The sequence below is a fragment of the Homarus americanus genome, unplaced genomic scaffold (genome assembly GCF_018991925.1).
Source record: "Homarus americanus isolate GMGI-L3 unplaced genomic scaffold, GMGI_Hamer_2.0 scaffold40327, whole genome shotgun sequence".
Classification (NCBI taxonomy): domain Eukaryota; kingdom Metazoa; phylum Arthropoda; class Malacostraca; order Decapoda; family Nephropidae; genus Homarus; species Homarus americanus.
In genome coordinates, this window is record NW_024749038.1 from 1 (window position 1) to 10,000 (window position 10,000).

At 37.2% G+C, this 10,000-nt stretch overlaps 1 long non-coding RNA gene across 1 annotated transcript in view; it reads left to right on the forward strand.

Annotated features, from left to right (window-relative positions):
- Positions 1-28: 28 nt before the first annotated feature.
- LOC121853272 overlaps positions 29-10,000 on the forward strand; it is a 13,217-nt gene continuing 3,245 nt past the window's right edge. The window contains exons 1-3 of the long non-coding RNA XR_006086291.1: positions 29-67; positions 524-606; positions 7,215-7,343. This is a non-coding gene — a long non-coding RNA (uncharacterized LOC121853272). The remainder of the gene's footprint in view (positions 68-523; positions 607-7,214; positions 7,344-10,000) is intronic.

Genomic DNA, 10,000 nt, shown 5'->3' on the forward strand with positions numbered 1-10,000 from the left:
TGCACAACAGAGACGTGACTGACCACCCGGGCGGCTAGCGAGCAGATCAGTGGTGAAGAGGATAAAAGTTAGTGAAAAATTAATTGTTTTGTTACTTATGTATTTATTTTTATGTTTTAGGTATATTGGTAGAAACTTTGCCCAATAAATTTTGTTTCTGCTTATGCTGTTATATATCTTTTGTTGACCTGACATTCTGTCTCATTTATACACAATTGCAGGGCTTCAATTGTTTCTCTTACAACACAACACAACATACATACTGTGTGTATATATATATATACCTGTCACATAATAAATTAAAATAAATATCCATATTGTATTTGTTGTACATAAAATGAATTTCCAATAAAAAGAATCAAAGTTCTATCAGCTGATCACAAGAGTCTAGTAGTCAAAGGAAGACTATTTTTATTGTACACTTAACTCATCAAATTTAATAGATAATTTTATAATTTATAATAAAAGTATTTAGATCTATTTTTATCTATTATAACTACATTTATATTTTCTTTGGGTTTAGTTACAGGTAGTCATGTGACCCCGAGGTGTGTGCCGTAGTCTGCTGGTCACTTCCTCTTCACCTCCGGCTGCGCCATCTTAAGGGTAAGGTGGAGTACTGTGGTGTCTTTCTAAGGTTAATGGCTTTTGTTAATACTATTTACACATCTAAGTTAATATTTTAGTAACGTAAAGAAAATATAAGACTGATAATAAGGTTTTGGTGCTGTGAGGATTATGTATTTAATAGTGTTCCATAATGAAGCCGGTGAACCGTCAGTAAGGAGGTTTAAGAGAATTTATCTACGGTTTTTATCCAACACGTAAATCGAAAAGTAAAGGAGGATGCTATAACAAACAATTGACTCTACTATTGTGTTATTTGAAGGAAAACCAAAGTAATGTTTAGTGGTGATAGTGGTGACCGGTACTATCACCCGGGGTCAGATAGATGTCTTATAATTTTACAAGTTTGCTCATACAGGGTAATAGACGTTATGTAATGATCTCGGGTGTAGTTTGGTTGGTAGTCGTTTACTCTAAAGTGGGTAACATCATGCTTAAGTTAGGGGCCAACATAAGATATTCTTGCTTGGAAATAGTGTATTGTTTTGGTGATACACAGACAAGGACAGTCCCGGGTTATTAAACCTTGGGTATTGTTTTAAAAGATGCCCATAATGGCCCACAATATTTTTGGGTTTAGTTCTAGTTAAATTTGTATAAGCGCACCCAACTCTGTTAGAAAGTCAAAAATATATTTCTCTAGTGTATTTGTGTGTCCTGAGACCGATTATGACATTCCTTTTTGGCGGAAATTAGCCTTTTTTTTTTTTAGCGATTTTTTTTTCATTTGACGCTTTCCAAGAAAAAAGTGCCTAAGCGACTAACAAATACACAATAAAACACTAGAAAAACAATAACCAAACCTAACCTAACCTGACTTAACTTAACTGACTCTCACCATATGATGGAATCACCTATTTCTTACCTTATTGGCCTGGTTCTTGTTTGTCGTTACATTCTGGGATACTTACCCAACGCCACATATGTTGGTCTTTGCGATATTTACATTGTCTTGCTCTTAGTACACTTTACTGAGGTTGGAAGAACACCATGCGATCGAAAAAATGCTATAGTTTCTACGTTAATTTTTTTTCCAAAAACTCGCAATCAGCTCCATATACTTTGTGACACCCATCGCAGACTTCCATGGTCGGAACTGAACTTGAATTTCAAAATGAGACCCAAAATGAAACTTGATTTTGATTGGGCCAAATATACTCTGAATTAGCAAAAACGCTTTTGATTGGCCGCGTGACGTGTACGGGTACGCATGCGCGTCATGATTTATGAAGGAGACGCGAGACACACGCAGTGTTAGGTGAGAGGCAGACGATAATGGCGGGATGTTAATGGAAGAAAATAGAAAAATTTTTGGAAAAGCTGTTATACATTTCCGCCGGTAATGTAATAGATGAAAATTATATTATAATTAGACGTCTTATTCGAATATGATAATAGATTAGTGGTAGGAATGAACGGTGCTACAATAATACCAAAAAAATTATGGCAAAGCGAATACAAAATACAAAAAAAAAAGAGAAAAAAAATAAACCTAACCTAACCGACTCACCATTTGATGGAATCACTTATTTCTTACCCTATTGGCTGTCTCTTTGTCTTTGGGATAAGGGACGTGTTCCCACAATGCCACATATGTTGGTCTTGACGACATTTACATTCGTTCCTGCATTTAGGACACTTTACTGAGGTCGGGAGAACACCATGATATCGAAAAAATGCTGTAGTTTCTTCGTTTTTTTTTCCCCAAAACTCTCAATCAGCTCCATATAATTGAAGTGACACCCATCGCAGACTTCCATGGTCGGAAACGAATTTTGAAATATGAGACCCAAAATAAAAATCGAATTTGATTGGGCCAAGAATACTGCGAATTAAACCACAAATCATTTTAATTGGTTGCCCCCCAAAAAACTCTTTTGATTGGCCACGTGACGTGTACGGAAACACATGCGCTTGATGATCTGTGAAGGAGACACGCAGTGTGGGAGGTGAGGTAGGCGATAATGGTGGAAGATTAATGGAAGAAAATTAAGAAAATTTTGGATACGCTATCTGTTATTATACATTTGCGACGGTAATGTAATAGAAGAAAATTATCTTATAAGTAGATGTCTTATTCGAATATGGTAATAAATTAGGGGTAGGAATGTGGGGTGCGAAAATGCAATAATAGCCAGTTCTATGTACTGTATATCATCATTTCTAGGTAACATTTTACTTTCACACAACCATGGAATCATAAGAATTTCATCTTTGCACTCAATAGTTTAGACATTTCTAAGACACTTTTCTTCTATGATGATTCCCTCACAAATGACTTAAAAATAACCTAACCTTATCTCATCTCACCTCTTTGGAACCCCCAGTGCAAAGATGAAATTCTTAAGATTCCATGGTTGTGTGAAAGTAAAACAATATCCAGATGGCTATCACTAGAAGTTGTGATTACGTTTATATTTTTCACATGTTAGAACATAAGAAAATAAGGAGTCTGCAATAGGCCGGTTGACCTGTTCATGGCAGCTCCTGTCTGGGGTTACTACCACTCTCTATCGTCCATGAATCTGTCTAGTCTTCTTTTAAAACTTTCCAGCATCTCGGCACTTACTACAAAGTTGCTAAGCTTGTTCCACTCGTCTACCACCCTATTTGTGAACCAGTTCCTCCCTATCTCCTTCCTAAACCTAAACTTATCCAACTTAAATCCGTTGCTACAAGTCCTAACCTGCTTGCATATTATAAGAACTTTATCTATATCTCCTTTATTGATTCCTTTCACCCACTTAAATACTTCTATCATATCTCCCTGCACTCTTCGTCTTTCTAGGGAATGCAAGTTTAGTTTCTTTAATCTATCTTGATAGAGAAGGTTTCTAAGTCCCGGAATCATTTTCGTCATTCTTCGTTGCACTGACTCAAGTGAACTGATATCCATTCTATAATAAGGGCACCAGAACTGAACAGCATAATCAAGGTGCGGTCTGACTAGCGCAAGATATAGTTGCGAGATGACTTCTGCATTCTTATTACTTACACTTCTAGATATAAAATCTAATACTCTGTTTGCCTTATTTCGAACATTAATGCATTGTTTTCTAGGCCGTAGGTCCGGGCTTACAAGTACCCCTAAGTCTCTTTCACAAGTCGACTTCTCTAGGTTGATGTTGTTAAGGCTGTATACATTGATTGTATCAATTTTGTTTTTTCCAATGCTGCACTTGCTGGTGTTGAATTTCTTTTGCCATTTTTCTGACCACTGCTGCAGTTTATTTAATTCCCCCTGTGGTGCATTTGCATCCTGCCCTGAATTAATCTGCCGCCCTATTTTGGTGTCATCCGCAAACTTGCTTATGTACATTATGAACAAGAGTGGGCCCAGTTACACAGCCTCACTCAGATTTAAAACCATCTACTCTGACCCTCTGTGTTCTATCGGTGCGCCATGATTTTATCTAATTTAAAACTTTCCCCTTGATACCATGAGCCTTAACTTTTCTCAGAAGCCTCTGATGCAGTACTGTCAAATGCTTTGCTAAAGTCTAAGTAAATAACATCGTAATTTTCGTCATTATCCATTACCTCATAGACTTAACTAAAACAAACTTCAGCAGATTTGTTAGACAAGATTTTCCCTTTGTAAACCCATGTTGAGAGTCGTAGATTAATTTTTATCTCTAAATACAATCAGATGCTATTTGCGATAATTGATTCAAGAAATTTCCCCACTACTGTTGTCAATCTAATCTGCCGGTAATTTGATGCTGTTGCACTGTCTTCCTTTTTGAATATGGGTGCTACATTTGCCTGTGTCCACAAGTCTGCCTCAACTCCCGTGTCTAATGATATTGTAAATATATTTACGAGGAGTCCACTAATCTGTTCCTTACACTTTCAAAACTCGATGGAAAATTTCATCCGGTCCTGGAATGTTCTTTGGATGATAGTAATAAAAATGATACAACAATGCACAGAACCTCATAGAACCTTATTTATTCAAATACACACACCTACCTAACCTGACATCCTTCCCCTGGATCCCCTGCCATTTTAAACAGAAAGTACCCGGCACTTAAACTGACATCTGGTACCAATAAAAGCAACTTTGTTGAAGCATTGTGGTGTAATTTTACCTTTTTCTGGATATGAGAGTACGCTCAGACCAAGTGGCTCGGTTGTATTACGGAACAAAGAAAGTGGAAGACAACACTGCTGCCATGGCAGGTTTGCTTGGGGGAAATATTTACGGTAGATGGTTAATTTCTTCACGTACAAAGCCCGTAGACATAATTTTAGTGCCTTATAATCAGTTTTCACCGTGTTTTACCCCCTTAATTTCTCCACCCTGCCCACTACAGGTGATTTATGTTCATAGATAGAGAAAAAACTAACAAATAAACAAAATGCTTGTATAAATAAAATAAAAATGTATCATTTTTATTTACTATCAGCCAAATAACTTCTAAAAAAAAATTTGATGAAATTGAACTTCGGCTGGTGTTCGCCATCTGGTCCAGTGCAGGACTGTATTGTCATTTATATTTTTCAAGTATTGTAACTAGGCTTTATTCATCTTATAACTGTCCTACAGCAGTTCAGTAGTACAGTGTCTGAAACAAAGGGTATAACATAATGAGATTATAGAATACTGAAATATAGATTAGACATTTAGGCAGTAATTCCTTGTCCATATAGCTATGGAAAAACTAAAGCATTACATCCCTGAGACATACATTAGTACATAAGAACAATACAGAGGTAAGCCACAAGGGGTCTGTCCATTTCGTCACCACTGCTTTACCCGTTTCGTCACCACTGCTTTACCCGTTTCGTTACCACTGCTTTACCCGTTTCATCACCGCGTTCATTCCCATCATCATTTCAAGGGCAATATATTCCAGAAAATTCTTACATAACTAATACAGTGTACATCAATATATACACAAAAATAACTGTTGCTTGGGATAGAATATAATCAAAACACCCACAATAGTTTACAAAATTGTATTTCAAAATTATGCTTCGACATAACAATACATTGGATCTTGCAAGCATCTCGCTTAAACAATTTATTAAAGACTAAAATGAAATGAAAATAAAAACATTGTTAATACACCTGCAATCGTCTCACTTAAACAATATGTGAAAGACTAAAATTTACTCATGCAAGCTTGGCAGAACACAATGTCAAATTTTTTTTTTGGGGGGGGGGGGGAAATTGGAAGTGGTGATATTTTTAATTCATATTCATCCCACAGCTTCCAGAGATGGACTTGTTTGGCATGATTTGCTTTTCTTGTGCACAATTTTAGCTTGTGCTGAGCAACTACTTAGTTGTAATTGCAAATCAACCATTGAGGCTTCTCTGTGAAGAAGAGGGTAGAGCGAGATTGTTCTTTGCTGCTCGGTGGTTTATGCGCTGGTGCCAATTCACCTTCATTTGTTCTGTATTTTGTTTATTTTTCAACGTTTTAATCATTTTCTTTATTAAATAATTAATATTCATGTATAATAATAATACTTCTCGGGTCGTCTGTATACATGTGTAATTTGTATTCGTGTAAAATAATAGTTTACAATTTGTCACTAATACCAGCGACTGTTAGTGGTGATGAAATGGGGTGTATCCAACCACAAGTCCATATTACAAGTATTTTAACTGATATGACTCCCCCCAACTGGACAGGGCTTTGATGTAGAGGAAACGTGTGGGGTAAAGAAACCTTTGAGCAGCTTATCTAACCTTTCCTAACTTGTAACAATCCTAAAACCATAGAAAGTTTTTACCTCACTGTGTTGTTGGTGTTTGGCATGTTGTGGTGGTCTTCTGTCTTCAAATGAGGAAAGACCATAAACATGATATTGATTTTTAACATTTTGATAAGTTAGGTTAAGTCAGGTTTTCAAAGGTTTGTTTGGTGTTCTTTGTATTATTTTACCCCACAGTTTCCCTCTACTTCAAAGCCCTGCCCACTTTGAACAGCCAATACTGTAATTTTTGGGTAATATAAAGTTGTGACTGAAATGTAATTGAATATTTTTTAATTTTTTGGTAAATTTGCATTTTCAACCAAAATGGCTTGAGTTGAGCAATCTGTTTTTCCGATGATTTGGACGATGGTTGCCACCGGTGAATTGCCGCTGCCCTATTTATGGTAAATAATCAAGTTTTTGGCCTACATACCTGTACAGATGTTTCATTACTGCCATATGAATAGTTTACCTCTAAATTCCCTCTTTCATGCCCTGTCTACTATGGGTAGTTTTATCAAAGGGCGGAGGAAAACAAAGAAATTTAAAAATATTTGCAGTAAAGGACTACTGTACTGTACTGTACTGTACTGTATTTTACCTGGGAACATATTCTTCCTGTACAGAATGGGAAGATCCACCTGATGGAATTGGCTGTTTTATAAATTTTGCAGAGCAATTATTGAGATGTTACACTGTAAATTGAATCATTATTATCAACTCCCCTGATTGAACAGATTGTAGATAGACGGTGCACTGTAAGGGTCTTTACAAGTTACAACTCTTAGTTAAGTTTCCTTTGGTATTGTAATAATTGTATGCAGCTTGACTCCTTTTAAGAGGTACAATATATTATTAATTACTACATTATCTTCCAGAAGGAAAAATGTTCAGCACGCTGTGGGAATCGTCAAAGAACTCGCCATTCAGCCGGCCATTTGAGGCTCATTGTGATGCCCCAAATAAGGAACTTGTGAAAAGAAGGAACATTTCTGCAGCTAATGCTGGTGTGTAAAGTTAAATTTTTATACCTAAAGTTTTTACTAGAGACTTAAATAATAACCCTATGTACTGTGGAAATGGACGTCACGGAGTCAGCTGGGTGATTGTGTGGCCGAATTGTCAGGTCACCCAGAGGATGGTTTGAGTTTGGAAGGAGCTATTTTTTGTACTGTACAGGTAAACCTTGGTAAAAGATAGGGTTAGGTTCCTGAAAACCCATCATTAAGTGAAATATCATAAATAAGGAACATTATAACATGGGGTTCAATGGGATACATTACCAGCCAGTCCCCAAACACATATATTACAGAAAAAACAATTTCTACACTAATAAAGTCAATGTAAAACAATTAAATTAAACAACACTCACCACATCATGAAGAATAAGCCTTGAAGGCTAAGGGGACTCTTGTAGGTGGAGTGGAGACGTCACTCTGACTCCCACACAGCATCTGGGGAGTCTTGTGCCACGTCATTGTCAAGCTTCACCTCGGAGACGTAGTTGTCTTGGATACCTTGACCTTCCCAGACGTTTTCAAAGTTACACTGCTCACTTCACAGTCACAAAAACAATGATAGCAGACGACACTGCTCACATCATTTTTACAACAACAGAGGCAAAGCACTTTACGGTCACAAAAACACAGAAATATCACTTCAGACACCATAACACAGTTCAGTCTTTGTTAGTGCTGTCCTCTCACTATGCTGAACGATAATCATGGAGCTACACGATGACAGGAAGATGCGATGGACAAAGTACCAAGCACGGAAATGTAATGCATGGGTTGGCCGTGTAGCGGCACATTGGTAGATATTACCGCAGCTGACAAGTGCAGCGTGAGATGCGTGATGCAAATGGTTAAATATTGTTTTCTTATACAGTGTCACTGACCTGATGTAGAAAAATATAATTTGCATTGCTGGGATCCTTGCAAGACAGCGATTAGTTTGAGTATATACAACCTATAGTTTGCACTAGAGATAAAATAGCACTGACTGCTGATGGATAAAGCTAATTTTTTTATCATACTGTATTTAGCGAGATGGTTTCAATTCATGACCATCGTTAAAGCAGAATATCAATGAATGATACGATCATTTATCAAGGTTTACCTGTACTTAAAATATGTGCTATTGGATTTTATGATATGCTATACAGTCTCTTCTCGACTTGAGACCGGGTTCCGTCCCGACAACCAGGTTGTAAGTCGAAAAGGCGAAAATAATACATAGAAATTCTAAAATGAAATACAGTACAGTAAAAGTAATCAATAATGAAAAATGAACAAAGTGTTACTGTGCACTTACCTTTAATGTAGTCAGCTGAATGCACACAGAGCCTCAATAATTTTTTAATTAAGCATGGAGACTACATTAATTGGATGAAGCAGAGGAGACAGGGCTGGGTAGGTCATCAAGTTCACTTTCTTCAAACAGGCTAACATACTTAATTGTTGAAGGTATTGAATCATCTTTAGGGAGTGAAGAGGCAGCAGTGGTGGGGTATGAGGAGACAGCAGTGGGGAACTTCTTAAAAAATATGTCCAATTTAGACTGCACAGTTTGCCTTTTCTTTTCATTGTAAATCTCCCTGTAGCAAGCAAGTGCATCTTGGATCAGTCTGTCAACTTTTGCAAAATGCTTAACATTTTGATACATTTCTTCAAACATTTGCATTCCCTTATTAATAGTAGCAAATGCCTCTGCCATATGTTTCACTGATAACTTCTTGGGGGTGCAGGTTCTTCTTTTACATTTTCTCTTCTTCCTCTGCAAATTTCTGTGCCTCCAGTTCAATAAGATCCTCGTTACTTAGCTCTTCTGCTACACTTTCCACCAACTGCTCAACATCTTCATTATCAATTTCTAACTCCAGAGGTTTACCCATCTGCACTATCTTGTTACTAATCTCAGAAATTGTTTATCTTCATTAAATCCTTTGAAACTGTTCACATATCTTTTCAGAACCTTCTTCCATATTCCATTCATGCATTGACCTGTAACCTCATCCCATGCTGCAGCTATGTACATTGGAAAATGTTGGAGTTCTTCCAAAACTCTCTTGAGAGTTTTCTCACCTTCAGTAGCAGCAATACCCTGAGTGAAGGTCGTATGTAAATAATACGCTTTAAAGGCAGCAATAGCACCTTCATCCATGGGTTGGATGATAGAGGTAGTGTTAGGTGGAAGGTAGACTACCTTAACATCAGGGTGCATGTCGTCCAGGTGTGGTGGGTGTCCCGGAGCATTATCTAAAATTAAAAAATTCTTGAAATCAACCCCTTGTTGCAGACAATACTCTTTGGCTCGTGGAATGAAACAACTCGGGAATCAATCCTCAAACATTTGGTAGGGTCATCCATGCTTTCTTATTACTGTGATAAAACACTGGCAGTGTGTGCTTGCTGACATTTTTAAAAGCCCTTGGGGTTCTCTGAATGGTATATCATGAAGGGTTTTACCTTGAAACCAGCTACATTCCCCTCCAACAGAAGTGTGATTTGGTCTTTGAATGCCTTGAATCCTGGCATGGTTTTCGCCTCTGTGGATGTATGTCCGTTCTGGCATGCGCTTCCAGAATAAGCCAGTTTCATCCACATTAAATATTTGCTCAGGCAAATAATTTCCCTCCACGATGATACGATCTAGCTCCTTAAAA